The sequence below is a fragment of the Halyomorpha halys genome, unplaced genomic scaffold, assembly GCF_000696795.3.
Source record: "Halyomorpha halys isolate HHAL.00 unplaced genomic scaffold, Hhal_1.1 Scaffold792.1, whole genome shotgun sequence".
Taxonomy (NCBI): Eukaryota; Metazoa; Arthropoda; class Insecta; order Hemiptera; family Pentatomidae; genus Halyomorpha; species Halyomorpha halys.
Genome location: NW_027110763.1, coordinates 104,223 through 110,540, shown reverse-complemented (window position 1 = coordinate 110,540; position 6,318 = coordinate 104,223). Strand labels below are relative to the sequence as shown.

Here is a 6,318-nt window from a genome sequence, read left to right as displayed (position 1 = left end):
GCATCTTTACCATTGAGATAAGAGATATACCAATCAAAATTACAAAAGTGCTAAACTTGGTTAAGGACGATAATGCCTTTATGCATGTAATCTCCATAAATTTCGCGATGTTTGTTTTGATTGCAGTTGCATACAATTTAAATTTAAATATCAAATGCGTCTTTGAGAGTAAATAAACAAAATGACGCATTAGCTCGTAGTAGTAAGCTTTGTTGATTCCGCCAACTGCCAAGCCGGACGGAAAAAATACACACACGTGCTACGGTGAATGTAATCTGCGTAAATACACTTTCCTAGTAGTAGAGTCGTTATTTACTGCTTAATTATAGTGAAATTTAATTTAAATGTATTATGCTTTAAATTATATATTAATTAAATTAAAATTATGTATACTACACTTATAGATATATACGTTTAGTATACATAATATCATACAATTTTTTTTTTAGGGCTAGAACGATATTGGGAATAATCATAATTTATCTTTTATATTTTATGATTATAAAATGGAACATATACAAAATATAATTCTATACAGACAAAGATAAACCATTAAAAAAAAAATTTAATTATTTTTCCTGGCACCATATCGATGATACATATCGTAGAACATATTGTAAATATAACTTCCAAAACTGTAAAAATGTGAGTAAGGTGTTTAATCTTGGTTTAAAAATGCAAAAATATTTTAAGTGACTCAGGAAAAGACAAAGAGAAATAAGCAATTATTCAAATCTAAATAATTTTTACCCGAAAATGTTTTAAGTTTTTTACACCTTCAAGTCTTGTCAGATTAACAGCGAAACTGATTAAAAAATAATTTTTAATCTAACAGTTTGCGTAATTTTTTTTTTTAAGTTCTTGTCATTGTCGATTTTATATTAATACTATTTTTAATTCTTCTTTTTTTTTTTTCATGAGTATATCATTTTCTTTTCACTTATATTTACATAATTTTAACCCTACTGAAATTTAACTTTTTGTATCTTATTGTCTTATTAAGTCAAAATATATTTGTATCTTTTTAACCCTTATCAAGCTCTACAAAGTGGGACAAAGCGTCAGAAAATAAATAGTTATTAACTACATTTTTATTTCTTTTGGCAGTACTTCTGACCATCTCCAAGAGTTTAAAATAATAACTCCCAATCGGGGTTCCGCGAAATAATTTAAGACTGGGTCAATATACGTTAACTCGGAACAATTTTGAAACTTATCATTTCAGATTTTTTTTCAATCCAGTACAGTTTTTGTGTACGCGCCTTTCTCAGATTTTGCTGAAAGTACGGCATTTCAGACTGTTTGTATCGAGTAATAATGCAGAGATTAGGCAGTTACCTGCTTCTACCAAAAGGGTTCCACCATTTTCCTACTAGTACCAAAAGGGTTCCGCCGCCAAAAAAAAATTAGGTTGTGAAGTATAGGCCATGGATATTGAATAACAGCTTCAGATGACGCAAGAAGTAAGGAATTTTGGTAATAATTTTTCTATATTTGTGTTAAAAAAAATAAATAAATAAAAATAATAAAAACATCAACTCCTGGTTAGAACAGCAGTCAAATTGGGGTTCTGTGAGGTACGACTTTAGGAAATTGTCTAAAGTATTTGAAATAATTATAAAATTCTATATGCATTATTTTAACCAATATTTTAATTAATTTTAAGTTATTGGTTAGGCAATCTCGTCATATATCCACCTTTCTATTATAAATTTCTTGCAGTAACATTATATATAAACTTTTCAATAAATACTATTTTTTTCTTCAAATGTTTATTTCGATAAATTTTTTTGTTCGAAATAAATTTTGAAGTTGGGTTTTTTTTAAAACAAAATAATCCGATACAATTTATAATAAGATATATAAATATATATTTGCTTTTTACACTCGTTTAAATAACGAGGAGTTCAACGTCTGGAGAGTAAGGAACCAGAACGAAAAAACTAAACCCTTAAAAATAAAAATAAAAAAACTGAATCCTTAAGGAGTTCCTTTAGAGTGAGAGAAAAAGTGTTACGTGATGTTGAAAGTAAAAGGGCAGGGGCAGGAAAGAGAAATGAATACCCGACACGTAACCGAGTCTGTCTCTGGGCTCGTTAAACCTATTCTATCATTATAACTTAAAATCGTTACATTTTGTATCTATTACATATAATATCATCTAAATATTATATATTATATGCAGTATTATATGTTATATATAATATTTAGATGATATTATATGTAATATTATAAACACGATTATCTTTTTAAATAAACTTGAAATTGCTCATACATTGATTAATACATACTGCTATCACACACAGATAATAATATAAAAAAACAAATTACGTTAAATAATTAATAGTTAAGAAGTAATACGAAAAATTTATTAGTTTATTAATATAATAATTTTCTGTTTGAACGTAGGTACTTAAATTAAAACACAAATTTATTTTGATACTTTATTCTCACAATATTTCTTCTTTTCCAACGTTTCGATCCTATGGCTAATACTATAGAGGCATTAAAATAATTATTTGTTTTTTTTTACTTACATTTCACTTATCATAATAAAATCATATTTGAACTATCTTAAATCGATGTATTAAAGTTTAATTTTTTTTTTAAAATAATTTTAATTGGATATTAAAAATAGAAATGTATTATTATTATGAATTTAAACTGATATGAAATATATTGAGGACTAGAAATTGTTAATAACCGGGTCTTAAATTTTTAAAGGTAAGTTTTGTTAATAAGAGTGTGATAATAAATAAATTGTTAAATTATTAGTGTGAATGAAATAAGAGTATAAATAGTTGTAAATAGATAAACATAATTTTAAAAATTTATTACAATAAAATGTTATATTAATTGATAAATAGACGAATCGGATTGGACCTACAACAGAAAAAAAGTAAAACACGGATACACCAAGTTTAAGTCATGATACTGAAAATATGATCTTATGCTGATAATTGAAACGAAAGTAAAAGATAAATCAACATATTAGAATTTTCTTGATAATGTCCTGAGGGCCGAAACATTGAAGAATTGAGAAAGTGAGACAAAATTATCGAATTTGTGTGTAAATTTAAATACGAAAATTGTTTGAAATATTGATATTTAATCACCAAAACGTTACATTTACTAGTATATTTTAAATAAAATAAAATAAAACAATGTATGTTGAAACGAAATATCCATCACGACTACTTTTTTTTTTATATCTTGTGTACTTTCACACATAATCTAACGAGCTAGACAGACATTTCAAAATATGCATATCCACTAACTAAACTGTTTTTGAGAGGTAATATAAAAAGTTGGGGATTATTTTTATTAATTATCTGAACATTTTTTCGCTTTAAAAGTTTTATTTTTGTAATAAATAGACTACTTTGAATCGGTTAAATAACTTTGATAGGTTCTGTATTTAGTAAAACCAAGAATAATTCCATTAAATTAATAAAATAAATTACAAACACTTGCAATTGTTATCATCATAACGGCTATGATATATTTAATTTTCATGATCTTAAAAGTTTGTTTATTCAAAATTGTTTTTCATTGTGTGAAAGTTGCGATGATAATATACTAATGGAAAATTAATGAAGTCATTTGTAAAAGGGATAGTGGGATAGTGCTGTGTTACGAAATTGGAAAGTGTAGCGATTACATGTAACAGAAATACTTTCAAATATTTTGAAAACTTTCAACTATCCAATATCGTACCTAAATTTCAAAATAAGATTAAAAATTAACTGATTACACTTCGAAAATAAATAGATACTTAAAATAACTACAATACATTTATTCATAATTAATTGAAAATTAAGAAAGCATTTAATTTTTTTTTTTAATTTAATAGATAAACAATGTTAATAAAATAAAAGAGGATATCCTTCAGTAAATATGTTATAGTGAATAAATTGTTAATTAATATAATGAATTATAACGTGTATTTTTTTCACATATTGATGGTTGATACACGTACCTAAATAGGACAAATCCCATAAAAGCATCAACGATAATTAGGTCATAAAATAGGTCAGTTACGTATTTAAGCGAAAAAATGTCCATTTTTTAACATGAAGGCATTTTTTCCCGTTAAATATAATTGATTAAGTAATCCATATTGTTTGTAAAAAATATTAAAAATAAATAAATCAAAAAACATTTACGTTGCGTGTTTGTAGGGATCATTAATTATTCAAAACAGAATATGTTATCTCTAACGTACTTTATTCAACATAAGATTTTTTTTATTTCTACATAAATGAATAATAATCAATAAAAAAATATTAAAAAAGTGAATATATCATTAGCAATGTTTTCTTTAATTTATTTTTTTACAAATTAATTGACACCTTTAAGGATTATATCAATTTCAATTTTTGTAATTGCATTAATCAGATATTTTAAATGAAATTGGAGTGTATTATATAAGAGCATTGTCGTTAATCGATTAATCTGGTTAATAGTAAATAAATATTGTAATAAAAAAAAATTGAAATTAATATATATCGATAAAAGTGAACTCGAGAAGATTATGTGATGAACTCAACATTCTTAAGTCAGTTACAACTATTATGTACGTTTAATCAAATTTAATTTTAAAATGGTTAAAATTTCAAGGGATCATAAACAACGTTTGTAGATTTTTAAGGATCACGAAATATGTCAACAGAAATACTTTTTATTTACATTTTAAAAGCTTGTTATTTAAAAAAGGGCTTTTTTACTTATTTTTTGAAATATAAATTTTCTATTAAATTAATGATCTATGGAATTTTATTGCTTTTTGTTTTAATGTAAATTCATACAAATATAATCACTAATTGATTACCATAAATCCAAATACAATATTATACAGAAAAAAATTATTTAGAGTGTGAAAAGTATTTATTTGTTTATTAACATAAATGGATTAGCTAACAGTGGATCACAACATTACATCATTTTATTTTTCAAATAATAGTGTACACACTCATTACAGTTTGATTAATAAATTTAAAAAGCATATACTAGGAAAAAACCCACACGATTAATCACTAATTATCAAGATTGTTTCTAGAAATTAATATCTTTGCGCTATTTATGTCACTAACGGTTTCTGTGGGCTTTTTTAATTTACATGACCCTTATACAATGAAATAAAGCGATGATTGTTAGTCAGTAGATGTGATAATTGTTTGGTATATGAAAAGAGATTTGGTGATTATAAACGTTAATTGAAGTTGTTCGGTCTAACTTTATTAGTTTCTGCTTTTAAAGTACGAAAGAAAAGTTTGTGGATTTCAAAGTCGTTTAGTAGCGAGTGGGCTCGATAGATACGCGAATCGTGCAAGCGAAAGGTCCTGTCTGGAATGCAGACGGAAGAGGACGCGACATAGACGACAGCAATTAGAGACTATATAGTGCTGATGCCATGAGATGTACTACTCACCAATAGCAGATGACAAAGGATGAGAGACAGTAATCCAGACAAGGTAATCCCATACTAAAAGTACACTAGAGGATATGTTGCAAGATATTGGCACACTGTTCGAGCGAGCGGCGTGGACTGGCGAGTCCTTTCCCTTTCAATTCCCCCCTCCCTGTCTCTCTCCCTCCCCCCTGCCGTACCAAGGACCTTCTTTCACTCTCGTTCTCTCTCTCTTATCTCCTGTCTTTCTCTACTTAGGATGGCCTTTAATTGCTACGTCTGCGTTCAGGATCGAGGAAATAACATAACCAGAACTCAGGTATTACATATTCCAAGCTCGTTTAAAGGTTTATACTTATTTTACATTCGTATAATATACATGAATACGATAGAACACCTGCAGATAGGACATGCCCGATTATTTTATCCATTCACATTTTTTTCCGATTTAATATATTTTGTTTTCTTCTTTTTTTTTTAATTAGATTTATATCTTTTACAGTTTATAACCTGATAGTGCTGATAACGTATATGTACATGAATAAATAATAGTTTGTTCAAAAAGCTTAATCTCGAAAAATAACGTTTAATTTTAACATAAAGTATTCTTTCTTGGTTGTTACCATTTAAAATTTATGTAGTTCATCTTGTCAGTTCCTAATGAAGCCCATTACGTTGACAAATCTAAAATGAATGAAACCTATTCCATTTTATGCAAAAAAAAAGCTTTCAATCTGATAAAAAGTTCGTCTGTATCATTACTCTTCTTATCATTGAATAAGTGTGAACCCATTCGGAATCTCTGATCTAGATCTGTTGTGGATTATAAAGCATTTTCGTGAAAACAGAATGAGCGAAAAATACTAGATTCTCCATAAAACGCAATTTTGATGGGAGAATAAAATAAA

At 26.7% G+C, this 6,318-nt stretch overlaps 1 protein-coding gene across 3 annotated transcripts in view; it reads right to left on the bottom strand.

The window, feature by feature from the left end:
• The window catches only part of ken (ken and barbie), a 110,810-nt gene extending 105,239 nt beyond the window's left edge, over positions 1 to 5,571 (bottom strand). For 2 of the 3 annotated variants that reach the window (XM_067048908.1, XM_067048910.1), the window contains exon 1: positions 5,432 to 5,562. The gene's annotated coding sequence lies outside the window, so the exon portion shown is untranslated. Of the gene's footprint in view, positions 1 to 5,431 lie in introns of all 3 variants that reach the window. The other variant, XM_067048909.1, reaches the window with a different exon arrangement.
• Positions 5,572 to 6,318: the final 747 nt, after the last annotated feature.